Raw genomic sequence first — 15,277 nt, 5'->3', positions numbered from 1 at the left:
GCTTTCATCCCATCTCCTAACACTTGCAGAAGCTCTTCATCCCAGAGATCTCGCCCCAGCTGCTTTGGCCAAATGTTGGTATATTCAACACTGATTCCTGCTGCTGCAGATGGAAGGTGACTATTCTGAGTCCTTGTGAAGGAACAAAGTAATTGTTGTTTACACTCCTTCATGACTTTTGATGATTGTGGATCCTGGGGAGGGTCCTTTGTTGCAGAGCTAGTTTCCTTGTGTGAGAATCCTGTTCTTGGCAGGATGCCCTTTTCTTCCACAAAGACATCCAACTGGCCCAGGAGGGAAGATCAGGAGTTTACTGATCAATGCTGCTGTGCACCCACAGGCCCAGGCACCGTGAGACCAGTTCCCTCAGAAGCAATACTACAGATTTCTCAGGGTTACCAAGCTGTTCTGCACATTTCGCAGGCTCCTTTGATGAAGACCACAAGCGAGGTATAGAATCAAAATTGGGATCAGGAAAACGGCCACATTCTCCCGGTACCCCCAGTAAAATCCACCTGTTCTGGGAAGGTGCACCATTAGTGAGCAGCATGGTAGGGTGGCTCTGACCAGGGGTTCTGAGCCGGGCATCATCCTCTGGAATTCGAGATTAGTAGGAAAACGGCTTTTCCTTTACTCTTTTCCCCCCATCTTCTCCTCGGGTGTTTATTATTTCAGGGCACATTGGAAAATCGGTGGTTTTCTTAGCAGTTTTCCCCAAATACGAGATCTCCTAGGAGAGGACACCAATTAGACTCTTAGTTTCTGAGCTTCGCTTTAACTTTGATCAGATAGCTTTTAGTACCAGCCTACGTCTCAAAGGAGGTATCCTTGATTTGTTGCTTCGGATGAACTTTCTGCTGTGTGTAATTCCCAAAATTCTTGTAAAGGAATCCTGTTTTTCTGTTGTTGCTTTTTCCTAACTACATATCAGAAGAGATGATAAAATCTCTTTGAGGGCCTACCATGTGTCAGGTATTTACATATCTCACTGACAGTTTTCATAAAATCCCTGTGGCATAAGTACCATTATTCCAGTTTCACAAATGAGGAAACCAAGGCCCAGGAGGGTAGATACCTTGCTCATCACAGAGCTAGGAAGTGGCAGAGCTGGGATTTAGGAGAACTGCTGTCACAATCCATTGTCTGCATATCTCCACATTTTTTAAAAGTTTTTGAAAAAAATTCCTGTGTTCTTGAGAGTCACCAATGTAAATTTTAAAATTCCACACCGTTGCTATGTCATCATTCTATTTATTTTTCGAGTTTTTCTCATGACAAATAGTACCTTCCTTTACAGAAAACATTAAGCTTATAACATTAGAGTTGGGGGTGGCAGACATGGAAAGGCTAACACATGGCTAAGTTCTGGGAATTGTTGCTTTTAGCCATATTGTGGGCTAAAGACCGTGCCACGTGCTGTGTAGAGGCACATGGACAAATGAACCAGATCTCGTCCTCCAACACCTCCTAGGTTCTAGAAGAGTTTGCATGATACTCAAAGACCACACACATGCTACCTATATAGAATGCATCTACTGTCCTACTCCCAGATTGCAAGTGGATGCTTTTGCTGTCAGAGTTTCAGTATGAAAGAAATGCCTTCAGCAAACCTTCAGCAATGCCTACCATGTTTCATGCAGTGTACGTCGTACAGGATAAGCAAAGAGCAAAGAAAATATGGTACCAGCCCTTAAGGATCTCACAGGAAAACAAACATAAAAAAGAATGTAATTTCTGAATTAGAAGTATCCACGGAGTACATTTACAGTGCAAGAGAGGAAAAGAGGAAGAGGAGACACAGACTTGGGTGATTAAAAAAAATAGAGGCAGTAGGATCAGGAGTCAGATCAGGGGAACTGAGACCTTGTGACTGTGAACATGAAGGCCTCTATCTGAAAATTCGACTGTTTGGGGGCTCATGGATGTGATTCCTTAATCCCGAATATTTGTGATTTTCAGCAAAACAAATAATCAAATTACCAGTCTTATATTCACTAATTAATTTCTGCAGTTAAATTTCTTTAAATGATTTTTATGCTTCAGTCACTTTTCACTTGCAAAGCCTAGGGGCTTTAAAAAGGCTCCCACCGTGAGGACATTTCAGAAACTGAGAGATTGTTAGAAAGGCCAACACTGATCACGAAGCCAGGAAGTCAGCAGTGCACTGGTACTAGAAGCTGCTGAATACAGGGAGCTGGTGTAAAAGTCAGAAAATGCGTATGTTCCACGTGCCGTGGTAGGCTCTGGGGTTAGAGGGATCAGGCAAGCTGATCCAGCTGTCTTCGTACAGAAAATCACGCAGGCAGATCTTAAACCCAGTGGTCTGTAAAGATTTGTCAGGATTATCGAGGAGGCGTCTCACCTGCGCACACACGCGCGCACACACATACACACACTCACACACAGTTAATAACTTAGAATTCTGAAACACAGCTAGGATCACAGAGTGTTGGAGCCAGTCTGTCTACCTCTAAAGCCTCAAAGAATGTCTATGGCACCAAACCCTTTTTCGTAAAACTTTATTTCCATTTAATTCAGAGCCACTACCTGCAGTTCCCCTGACTGTGCTTGCCTGCTGTTGCCCTGTAGGGAGCCTGGGAACTGAGTGTTCTGCTTTATCTGAAGTGCAGGGACTGAGTGGGCAGCTCCAGTGTCCAAGCCCTTCACACTGAGTATGGCCCTATCTTACCAGGACGTGCCCTCATGTTGCTGTCACACTGCAGGCTGTCTGTTCTTGCCTCTGTATTGCAGTTAATCTTCCACTACACTAGCGTTAGAATTCTCTGCCCTGCGACTTTGGTGGCGCTTATTTTAATTTGCACCTTAGAGGTTCATGTGGTTATGGCTGGGCCAGAAATGATTCCTCACCCTCCCCAGTAGGTTGGATACTACAGAGAATTACCTTACGCACAACAGATTCAATATGCTAATGACCTGAATACCGGTGTGTCAGCTTTCTAGTGCTGCGTAACAAATTGCCGCAAATTTGGCAGCTTAAACCAGCACGTATTTATTATTTCACGGTTTCCACAGGTAACACGTGTGGCATGCATCAAGTGAGTTCTCTGGTTAGGGTCTCACAAGGCTGAAATCAAGGTGTCAGTGGGCCTGGGACCTTACCTGGAGGCTCCGGGGAAAAAGCAGCTGCCAAGCTCATTCATCCAGGTGAGTGGCAGAATCCAGCTCTTGTGGTGGCAGGACTGAACTATGTCCTTGCAGGATGTCGTCGGGGCTGCTCTCAGATCCTAGAGGCTGCCTGTGTGTGGTTCCCTCCATCTTTAAGCAAACAGTGGTGTGTCAGATCCTCCTTGGGCTTCAGATCTCTGTTGCTTCCCTCTGCTGCAAGCCAGAGAGAACGGTCTGCTTTTAAAGGGCTCCTGTGGTTAGATTAGGCCCTTTTGGATAATCCAGGATAATCTCCTTATTTTAAGGTCAGGGGTTTAATAACCTCAATTACAACTGCAAAATCCTGTTAGCCATGCAGCATAGTGCAAATGTGCACGTGATTCCTCCTCTAATTCGCAATACCTGGGATTATGGTGGGATATGTTGGGAGACCAGTTTTAGAATTCTGCCTACCACAGCCTTTACTAACCATCAGATGATTATTTGTTAAAACCCTGTTTTGCGACCCTGATGGGGTATCTGTAATTCCTGTGATCATACTGCCCACTCTTTACTGAGTTCCATCATGTCATCATGTAGTTTTACTTGCACCAGGTGCTTGTGCCTTCCCAAGTGTATTGGTCAGGGTTCCAGAGGAACAGGACCAATAGGATATTTAGAGAGAGAGAGAGAGAGAGAGAGAGAGAGAGAGAGAGATTTTTTTTATTAGGAATTGGCTCCCATGTTTGTGGAGGCTGACAAGACCCAAGACCTGCACTTGGCAAGGTGGAGACCCAGGAGAGCTGATGGTGTAGTTCCAGTCCGAGTCCAAAGGCCTGAGAACCAGGAGAGCCAGTGGTGTAAGTTCCAGTCCCGAAGTTGCTGGCATCGTCTCAAGAAGATGCGCTTTTTCAGTTCAAGTCCGCAGGCAGGGAAAGACCAGTGTCCCCCCTCAAGCAGTCAGGCTTGAGTCCCTCCTGCTTGAGGGAAGGTCAGCTTTTTTTGTCCTATTCAGGCTTTCGAGTGATTGCCATGGGACACTCCCACTAGAGGGCCACCTGCTTTACTCAGTCTACCTATCCAAATGGTGATCTCATCTAAAACTCCCTCACAGACACGCTCACAATAATGGTCGACCTAATATCTGGGCATCCTCCGTGGGCCAGTCACGTCGACACATAATATCACACATCACTCCAGGCACCTTGACACAGTCCATAATTTAACATTTATTTAAAAATTCCTATTCTATCTCAATTAACTGTTCGGTTTCCCAGCTTCGTCGCCTATAAGACGGAGTTGTGAATAATTTCACTTTGTTCGTTGCATTTAAACTAATTACCTTTAAGGTTATATGTGTGAAAGGGAAAAACGGATCAGGAAGCAGCTTACATTCTTTACCGTATAGGAGAATTCTGCATCATGTGGCATGCAGATTTAATAATACCTAATATTTATGAAATATTTACCATATTTAGCAAGTCCTTTTGTAAGCTCTTTAAATGCTTTACCTCATTTGTTCAGCAGAACACCATGAGATACATGCCATTGTTAGTCCCCTTTCCGTATGAAGAAACTGAAGCACAGAAGTTAAGTAATTTGTCCAAGATGACAGCTGGTAAGTGGCAGGCCCAGGATTGGAATCTATGGCTTCAGAACCAATGTCCCTAACTAATTAGTGTGACCATATAATTTGTCATCCACACCAGCATGAGAGCACTATTAAAAATTATACCTCAGTGGGCATAAAACAGGAAAGACTTACACGTATGAAGACACTGCTCACTCTGTTAGTGAACATTCTTTGGGTTGCAAGTAGCAGAAAATTCTTTCCTAGATTGGCTCAATTCAAAAGGAAATTCATGATCTCAGAGTATTTGCAACATCAGCATCACTTTTCCTCCCTCTGCTCGATTATTCCTGTCAGCATACAAACTGGTGTTGTTATTTTTATTATTATTATTATTAAAAAACAAACACAAAACGACGTTCTTTTTGCCTCACTCCCTCTTACCTCCTATGGGGCCTTTTCTCCTCCCCTTGGTAGCAGACCTCCCATAAGGAGCGTCTACACTCGCTGTCTCCAGTTCCCCTCCTCCCATTCTGTCTTAATCTCACTCTGATCGAACAAGTACACCTTCACCTAAACTGCAACTGTTGCGGTCAACGTAAGAATGACATTGATATTTCTAAGTCAATGGCTGTGTCACAGTCCCCTCCTTAAGTGACCCGTCCATAATTTTGGACCCAGTTGATCCCTCCCTCCACCTGGAACTACTTTCTCCTCTGATGTATTATTCAGCATTCTCTAGAGACGTGGAAACAATAGGATATGTATACAGGAAGTGATTTATTAAAAGGAATTGTCTCACGCAGTTGTGGAGGCTGAGAAGTCTCCCAGTCTGGTGCCTGCAAGCTGGAGACCCAGAAGAGCTGGTGGCCTAATTCAGTTTGACAGTGGCCCGAGGACCAAGAGAACCAACGATGTAGATTCCAGTCGGGGTCTGAAGACCTGAGAAACTGTAGTGCCGAGGACAGAAGAAGATCAATGTCCCAGTTCATTCAGTCAGGCAGGAAAGACTCAGTTTTTCCTTCCTCCACGTTTTGGTTCTGTTCAGGCCTCGAGGGATTGTTTGATGTCCACGCGTGCTGGGAAGGGCACACTGCTTTCCTGAGTCCACAGATTCAAATGTTAGTTTCACCTGGAAAGAGCCTTACGGACATACCCAGAGATGACGTTTAGCCAAATATTTGGACACCCCGTTATCCAGTCAAGTTGACACATACACACCTGCGTTCCAGGACAGTACTTTCCTGGTTGTTCTCTGATGTCATGCAGCTGTAGCTCCTCAGTCTTCTTGGCTGTTTCTCCTCCTGTTCCTGTGACCTCTTGATACCGACAAACCTCAGAACTGAATCCTTGTCCTCTTCTCCTCTCTACCTACACTCATTCCTTTCGTGATCTCATCCAGTACTGTGGCTTTCTATGCCATCTGGACCCTCTTCTTTCCCCAGTTTAGATATCCAACTTAGACTCCAGCGTCTGTTGCCACTGTCCACTTGGAAGTCCACGTGGATGTCTAATAGACATTAGATTTTAGCCCTGTAAAAACTGAACTTATTTCAAACAGTCGACTTCTGTTCTTTGTCATCTCAGTTAACATTATCCTTCTAACGACAGCCTCTTCAATAAGTGGTGCTGGGAAAACTGGACAGCTACATGGAAAAGAATGAAATGAGAACACTCCCTAAGACCATACACAAAAATAAACTCAAAATGGATTGAAGACCTAAATGTAAGGCCAGACACTATAAAACTCTTAGAGGAAAGCCTAGGCAGAACACTCTATGACATCAATCACAGCAGGATCCTTTTTGACCCACCTCCTAGAGGAATGGAAGTAAAAACAAAAATAAACACATGGGACCTAACGAAACTTAAAAGCTTTTGCACGGCAAAGGAAACCATAAACAAGACGAAAAGACAACCCTCAGAATAGGAGAAAATATTTGCAAACGAAGCAACGGACAAAGGATTAATCTCTAAAACATACAAGCAGCTCATGCAGCTCAATATCAAAAAAAACAAACAACCCAATCCAAAAAATGGGAGGAAGACCTAAATAGACATTTCTCCAAAGAAGACATACAGATTGCCAACAAACACATGAAAGGATGCTCACCATCACTAATCGTTAGAGAAATGTGAGTGAAAACTACAATGAGGTATCACCTCACACCAGTCAGAATGGCCATCATCAAAATATCTACAAACGGGCTTCCCTGGTGGCGCAGTGGTTGAGAGTCCACCTGCCAATGCTGGGGACACGGGTTCGTGCCCCGGTCCGGGAAGATCCCACATGCCACGGAGCGGCTGGGCCCGTGAGCCATGGCCGCTGAGCCTGTGCGTCCGGAGCCTGTGCTCCGCAACGGGAGAGGCCACAACAGTGACAGGCCCGTGTACCGCAAAAAAAAAAAAAAAAAAAAAAAAATTTACAAAAAATAAATGCTGGAAAGGGTGTGGAGAAAAGGGAACCCTCTTGCACTGTTGGTGGGAATGTAAACTGATACAGCCACTATGGAGAACAGTATGGAGGTTCGTTAAAAAACTAAAAATAGAACTACCATACGACCTAGCAATCCCACTCCTGGGCATATACCCTGAGAAAACCATAATTCAAAAAGAGTCATGGCCCACAATGTTCATTGCAGCTCTATTTACAATAGCCAGGACATGGAAGCAGCCTAAGTGTCCATCGACAGATGAATGGATAAAGAAGATGTGGCACATATATACAATGGAATATTAGCCATAAAAAGAAGCGAAACTGAGTTATTTGTAGTGAGGTGCATGGACCTAGAGACTGTCATACAGAGTGAAGTAAGTCAGAAAGAGAAAAAAAAAATACCGTAGGCTAACACATATATATGGAATCTCCAAAAAAAAAAAAAAAAGAAGTGGTTCTGAAGAACCTATGGGCCAGAAAGGAATAAAGACACAGACGTAGAGCATGGACTTGAGGACACAGGGAAGGGGAAGCTGGGACGAAGTGAGAGAGTAGCACTGACATATACACACTACCACATGTAAAATAGATAGCTAGTGGGAAGCAGCCGCATAGCACAGGGAGATCAGCTCGGTGTTTTGTGACCACCTAGAGGGGATGGATAGGGAGGATGGGAGGGAGACGGAAGAGGGAGGAGATATGGGGATAGATGTATTATGTATAGCCGATTCACTTTGTTATACAGCAGAAACTAACACACCATCGTAAAGCAATTATACTCCTATAAAGATGTTGAGAACAAGCAACAGCAGCAAAACAAGCAAACAGAAAAACACGTTATCCTTCTAGATGCTCACTTAGAAAGATTGGGGTCAGTCTTGCCATTATATCCATCCAGAAATCCTGTTGCTTCCATGGTCTAATGCCTCCTCCCGTGCTACCACTTGATTCTAAGCCACTACACTTTATTGCCTTAGAACAACAACAACTTGCAACACCTTTGAAGTATTTACGTGGTCTACCATTTTCTACAAGATTTGCTCTTGTGTTACTTCTCTGAAATCCAACTACACTACCACTAGATCCCTCCACACCTACCTTAACCCTAGTAGTTACACTTTAACTGAAGCCTCTTGCACTGGCGGTTCTCTGTGTTGCAAAGGTTCTTCCTCCACATATTTAACAGCTCGCCCCGTCAACTCCTTCAAGACTTTACTCAAATATCACTTTCTGAGGAAGGCCTATCCTGACCGCTTCACAAAATTTCCAGTTTCTCAGCATTCCAGACCTAGTTTGCTTTTCATAACAGTGTAATCTTCCTACGTACAGTATAATTTAATCATTTATTTTATTTATTGTTTATACAGTTACCCCAAAATATGAGTTCTATGAGGGCAGAGACAGATGTCTGTTTTGTTGACTACAGTATCTTCAGGGTCAACAGGAGTGCCTGGCAGTTAGCTGGCAGTCACTACCGTTTGGTCCATTTCCCAAATAGACTGGAAGTGCAAAGTAGGGTGGGTTCCAGACATGGCGAAGTCTAGCTCAGGGATGTCATCAAGGGTTCAGATACTTTCCCTCTCTTTTTCTCAGCCACCTCAGTGTCCTCATCATTCTGGTCCCCAGATGTCTGTAGCAGTTCAGGGCTCGTATCTAGGCATGGTAATATTTAGGCAAAAAGGGAAAATATCTTCCAGTGTTCCTTTTCAAAGAGAAAGAAAACTGACATGATACTTTCCAGAAGATATCCACCCGCATCGACCCAAACATATGAGACTGAATCTGGTCACATGACCAACCTAAAATCAGAGATTGTCAAGGATATTGGATGCATCGTGACCGGCTTAGATGAACATGAGATGATGAGGAGTTTATCACAGTGTTCCCTGAAACACATCTGTGCACTGGTGTGATAAGATGAGAGCGAGGTCGGGGGCGGGGCGGGGAGAGAGAGGGGAGAGAGAGAGAGAGAGGTTGTGTGTGTGTACTTGATAGGGGGCGGAATTCTGGTACTCAGTGGTTTCAGATTGTAAAGAAACAGATTATGGTAATTCAGGAGGCAGAAGATGGGGGAAAGTTGACGTCTTGCATACAAACTCCTGGTCTGTTAATGGCATGCGGCTAACATCATCTGATATGTCCATCTCATACTAGGTAATGCTTTGACAGAGGCACCAGAAATGCTCACAGTCAAGTTGGTAGAGACACTTTTACCCACACAGTGTTTAGATAGGCATTAAAAGTGTTTTATTTCATGGATGAGTAACCAACCCTTTCTGACTGATAACATCTTCACGTAGCCATGTTAATACCTTTATTCAAATCTCAAGGCTTCCCTGTCTTGGGACCTTCCTATTCTCTTTTGTTGGGTTCAGTTTTGAAATAATGTATACGTGCATACAAGAGAAGCGTAAAACATATATACGGAGATTTATAATGAGCAATTATAACGTGAAAACCTATGTGACCACCACCCAGGACAATGAGTCAGATAGTATGAAAACCCCAGAGCCCCTGAGGCTTCCCTCCCTGACCACAACCGTGTGTCTCCTCAGTAGAGAAATCTGCCATCCTAATCGTTGTTCAGTATCTCTTTTCTTTTAATTCATTCATTCATTCATTCATTTTGGGCTGCGTTGGGTCTTCGTTGCTGCGTGCGCGCTTTCTCTAGTTGAGGCGAGCGGGGGCCACTCTTCGTTGCGGTGCGCGGGCCTCTCATTGCGGTGGCTTCTCTTGTTGCGGAGCACGGGCTCTGGGCCCACGGGCTTCAGTAATTGTGGCACGCGGGCTCAGTAGTTGTGGCTCACGGGCTCTAGAGCGGAGGCTCCGTAGTTGTGGCATGCGGGCTTAGTTGCTCCGCGGCGTGTGAGATCTTCCCGGAACAGGGCTCAAACCCGTGTCCCCTGCCTTGACAGGCAGATTCTTAACCACTGCACCACCAGGGAAGTCCCCAGTATCTCTTCTTGTTGCTCATTGCAGCTTCACCTACCTACCACCTATGTAAACTACACTAAACTATCTAGTTTCATTAAAGAACAAAAACAAAAAGCCCTTATGGCATCAGGCATCCCATGTCTGCTTTGAGTTTTTAGTGTACAGAAAACCACCTCATGTAACTTGTGTCTAGAGGCTCCTTGAAATGTATAAAGAAATCCCTCTTCCCAGGTTAAAGGGACAAACCCTCTTCCCAAATATGTGCTTGGGGGTGAATTCAATGCCAGGGTATACATGAGAGCTAAACGGTGTTCTCTACCTCCAGTGAGTCTATAGTCTAGGTAGGAAGATGGTGCTTACCGACGCTGTGCACTGGGCAGAGCTGAAGACAGCTCAGGTTAGCAGCAAGGCCATGGGTGAGATATTCTCTGTGCCGCCTCTCCCTAGTTTGTGATTTGGGGCGAGGCTCTCTACCTCTCTGAGCCTGTGTACTTACTTCTTAAAGAGAGATTTAAAACCTGCTCCCCAGGGTTGCCATGTGTGGAAGTTTGTAGCTCTCTGCTGTAACCCACTGCACTGCTCCGAAGGAAGGGTGAACAATATTTCGGTCCTCCCTGAACAGTCTACATGGCATACATACGAGCCTAGTGACTTTAGTACCTACTAGGTGTTAATGTGAGGATTTCTGTGGCCCCAGGAACACACCAAGGCAGCTAAGTGGAGTGGTAGGAGGCTGGACATTAAGATCAGAAATATCGGGCTTAATGATGATATTCATGGTGAAAGCTAACTTGTATTGTGCACTGTAAGCCCCCACAGGCACAGGGAGTGTGCCTCGTAGCGGGCACCTCAGTGACACAGTAAGATCTGAGTACTGAGACTAGAAGCATCTAGGTTAATGATGTACTTTACTTTTTAAAGAATCAAAAACGTTAGAGAGGCTTAAGTTCTGTTGAGTATTCCCTGCATCCAATCTATTGCTCAAAACATATTATATGCACCATCTCATTTAATCCTTACCATGGCCTGAGGAGGTAGGTATGCTCAGTGATTACCCCTATTTACCAGTCAAAAACCTTGAATTCAGAGATTAAGTAACTTTTCTGTGATCACACAGTTAATAATGAAGGACACAGGAAATGATCCCAGTCGGTATCTAGAACCCACATTACTTTTTGTGAGGGAGATACTTTTTGGGGGAAATAATTTCAAACTTAGAGAAAAGTTTCAAAAATAGTGCAAGGAACTCCCATTTCTACTTCACCCAAATTCCACAATAGGTAATAGTTCCCATATTTGTTCTCTCTCTCCTCCACCTTTCTCTTTCTGTCTGTCTCACTGTCTTGTTTTCCTGTCGATACACACACCACACGCAGGCGCACATACGTACAAACTTTTTCTAAATCGTTTGAGAGTAAGCTGCAGACATGTCCTTTGACCCCTAAATACTGCAGTGTTACTTCCTGAGAACTAAGGCATCTTTTGGGGTAAGCACTGTACAATTATCAAAGTCAGGAAGCTAACATTGATACAGTACTATTATGTATCTCATCACAGACCTTATTCAAATGTGGCAATTATCTCAACAATGTCATTTATAGAAAGTTTTATAATTTTCTCTTCTCCTCTCCAGTCTAGAATGACGCTTGTATGTATTTGTTGTTTCACTTTAGTCTTCTTCAGTCTGGGACAAGTCCTCAGACTTGCTGTCTTGAACGACCATAAAAGTTTTGAAAGTATGAACCATGCCCCTCAATTTGGGTTTGCCTGATTTTCGATTCTCATGACTAGATTCAGCTTGTGTATCTTTGCCAGGGAAACGACAAAAGTGATAGTATATCCTTCTCAGTGCATTATATCAGTCGGCACATGCTATTTATTTATTCTGTACTGGTGAGGTTAAAGTTGATCACTTGGTTAAGGTTGTATTCACCAGGTTACCCCAAACTAAAGTGATTATTTTCCCTTTGTCCACTTAAATATATTGTGGGGGGATACTTGGAGACTATGGAAATATCCTGTTCTACCATCATTGATGATTCTTCCCTAAACCCACTAATGAATGGTGGTTGAAAAATCATGCATTTCCAACTCCATCATTTCCCCCCCATTTACTAGTTGGGATTCTTCTGCAATGAAGAGCTTTTCTCTGACCCTCATTTGTGAATTATTCATGTCTTCATTGATATCCTATGAGCTCATGGACATATATTTTATTCACTGGCTATATAAACCCATTACCATCGCGATTCAGTTTGATGCTCCAATTTGCCCAGATTTGGTCAGTGGAACAATGGAAGCCCCGTAAATCTTGTTCCTGTATCCTTTTAGGTGTACCCCTATTTTTCTTTGAAAATTTCTTTTGGTACAGCAAGGTATTCCTGGCTCTTCTTGTACTTTCCCTGTTCCGGCCCTGGAATCAGCCATTTCCCAAGGAGCTCTGGTTTCTTTTGTGTAGAATGGTATTTAGAATCAAGTCTGTGCTTTTAACTATTGTTCTCTTACTGGCAGTATGAATTTACACCCCCCTACATTTCCCTTAACTTCATTACCCAATATGTGGAATTGGCATAAAAATAGGAATTTTTTTTTTTTTTGGCCGTGTTGCGCAGCTTGTGGGATCTCAGTTCCCTGACCAGGGGTCAAACCCAGGCCCCAGCAGTGAAAGCGCTGAGTCCTAACCAATGGACCGCCGGGGAATTCCTAAAAACAGGGGTTTTGTTATTGGTATGTTGTAAGGTTTAGATACAGTAATGAAGCATGTAGTACAGTGCCTGGCACACAGGTAGTTTTTAAAAAATAGCATAATTTCGGCATCAGAAAGAATAACAACAATAATAATAATAATGGTTTATCACCCAGTGAATAAAATAAGAATCTATAAGTCCATTTGAAAATAAGTGGTAGCTATTTTCATCATCATTTTTGTTACTACCAAGTACTTCTGACTGTCAATAAGAGATACCTCTGGGAAAACCCTCAGGTTTACAATAGTAGCCTTGTCAAGTCAAGGCCAACTCAACAGCATCACAGAGCTTGCAAAAACAGAAACATGAAGAATGATCGCAGAAGCAGGCCTCAGGCCTTGGTGACTGACACCACTTCAGTATTAGAAACAAAGGACATGAAGTGAAGAGCACCAGCTAGTCCTACAGCCTGCTTCTGGCACCCAGGACCTCCCTTATCATGGCCCTAAGAGCACTGTGCTGTGAACAGTTGTTTGTCTGCTTCATTCATTAGACTGTGAGCTGATGGATGTAACTTGTTTATGACTTATTCTCGGCACCTAAAACAGTACCTGTCCGATAGGAGACATTCGACAAATGTTTGCCGACTGAATGAATGGAAATGTTGAGCAGTTTCAAATATCTCATTAGGATAACTAAGGAAAGGAGGAAACTAAGGCTCAAAAAGGTAGAGAAGCATCCCCAAGGTCATACAACTAGTAAGAGATAGAGGTGGAATTCCATCCTGGTCTGACTCTAGAAGCCTGAAGTCTTAAGTTGTATTGGCCTCTTTGGACAATGGGCCTTCCCAGAAAGATTAACTTGTCCAGTTTCCATGTTTCCCAGAGTCAGGTGGGAGACCCATAGGCACCAGATTGCATATCCGAGACTGCTTCAAGGATCAGGCATTTAATTCAACAAATATTTATGGATCACTTACTATAGGCCTTTCCATCTCGGGGGACAGAGCTCTGAGCACAATAGTCAGATCCCCTATGTTCATCAATATTTCATTGTAGTGTGAAAAGACAGACAGTGAAGAAAGGGATAGATAAGATTTAATATGGTGGAAAAGTTATAGCTTGATTATCAAATAGGTAATCATCCATCATGTGTGTGTGCAGGAGAGAGAGTGGATGTGGAGGTGAGAGAGAGCTTGCTGGGTTCAGGGAAGTAGGAGTAGTTTGTAATGGCTGGAGGTAGAATGAGATGTAGACTGGGGACTGAGGTGGGAAATTGGAAAGCAGAATCCACAAGAAGGTGAGTCACTTAACTTCCCTGAGATGAAGTGTTCTTTTCAAGAAAATGGGGATTTGAATATCTGAGAAAATGCATGGAAATGTCTAAGGCTGAAATCTAAAAACAGTAATGTTATTAAATTATTAACCAATAAAGATAGTAATACTAGGTGGTGAGTTGGAATCCATGGTATGTAGCTTTTTCAGTTTCACTTATTTTATGAAGTAATATTCATTTGAAGGTCCTCCATGTCTTTCCATAGCTTGATAGTTCATTTCCTTTTGGCACTAAATATTTCGTTGTTTGAATGTACCACAGCTTATTTATCTGTTCACCTACTGAAGGCCATTTATTTCTTCCAAGTTATGGCAATTGTGAATTAAGTTGGTATAAACATTTGCATGCAGATGTTTGTATGGATATAAGTTTTCATTTCATTTGGGTAAATACCAAGGAGCATGATTTTTGCATCATATGGTAAGAATATGTTTAGTTTTGTAAGAACTGCCAAACTGTTTTCCAAACTGCACCAGTTTGCATTCCCATCAGTAATGAATGAGAGTTCCTGTTGTTTGACATCCTTGCCAGCATATGATGTTTGTCAGCATTTTGGATTTGGCCATCCTAATAGGTGTGTAATACTTATTTGCCTTCTATACATCTTTTTTGGTGAGGTGTCTCTTCCGATCTTTTTTTGTTTTAAATTGGGCTGTTTCCAAGCTTTATTGAGGTATAATTGATATACAAAAATTGCACATATTTAATGTATATATTTTGATGAGTTTGGACACATGCATACACCTGTTATATCATCACTGCAACCAATGTATTAAATATATCCATCACATCCAAAAATTTCCTTGTGCTCTTTTCTGTTTTGTTTTTTGATGTGTGTGGGGTAAGAACACTTAACATGCGATGTATCCTCTTAACATATTTTAAAGCACACAGTATTATACTGTTAACTATAGGTACTATGTTGTACAACAGATCTCTTGTTGAGTTTTAAGAATGCTTTGTATATTTTGGATAACAGTTTTTTATCAGATGTGTCTTTTGCAAATATTTTCTCCTAGTCTGTGTCTTACCTTCTCATTCTCCTGACATCATCTTTTGAATAGCCGAAGTTTTTTATTTTAATGAAATCTAGCTTATCAATTATTTCTTTCAATTGTTCATCAATTATTTATTTCTTTTGTTTTCCAGCTAAAAAGTCATCATCATATCCAAAGTCCTCTAGATTTTCTCCTATATTATCTTCTAAGA

General features: G+C 42.8%; 1 long non-coding RNA gene across 5 annotated transcripts in view; it reads left to right on the top strand.

Moving 5' to 3' along the window:
- The window catches only part of LOC307180474, a 161,660-nt gene that overhangs the window by 8,026 nt on the left and 138,357 nt on the right, over positions 1–15,277 (top strand). For 3 of the 5 annotated variants that reach the window (XR_013825742.1, XR_013825744.1, XR_013825745.1), the window contains exon 3: positions 3,034–3,165. The exons of 1 other annotated variant lie outside the window; for it this stretch is intronic. This is a non-coding gene — a long non-coding RNA (uncharacterized lncRNA). Of the gene's footprint in view, positions 1–3,033; positions 3,166–3,835; positions 5,180–15,277 lie in introns of those variants that run through there. One more of the 5 variants, XR_013825746.1, reaches the window with a different exon arrangement.

Source organism: Stenella coeruleoalba (genome assembly GCF_951394435.1).
Source record: "Stenella coeruleoalba genome assembly, chromosome: X".
Lineage (NCBI taxonomy): Eukaryota > Metazoa > Chordata > Mammalia > Artiodactyla > Delphinidae > Stenella > Stenella coeruleoalba.
Note: the sequence above shows the minus strand (reverse complement) of the source record. Positions and strands in the feature narration are given on the sequence as shown.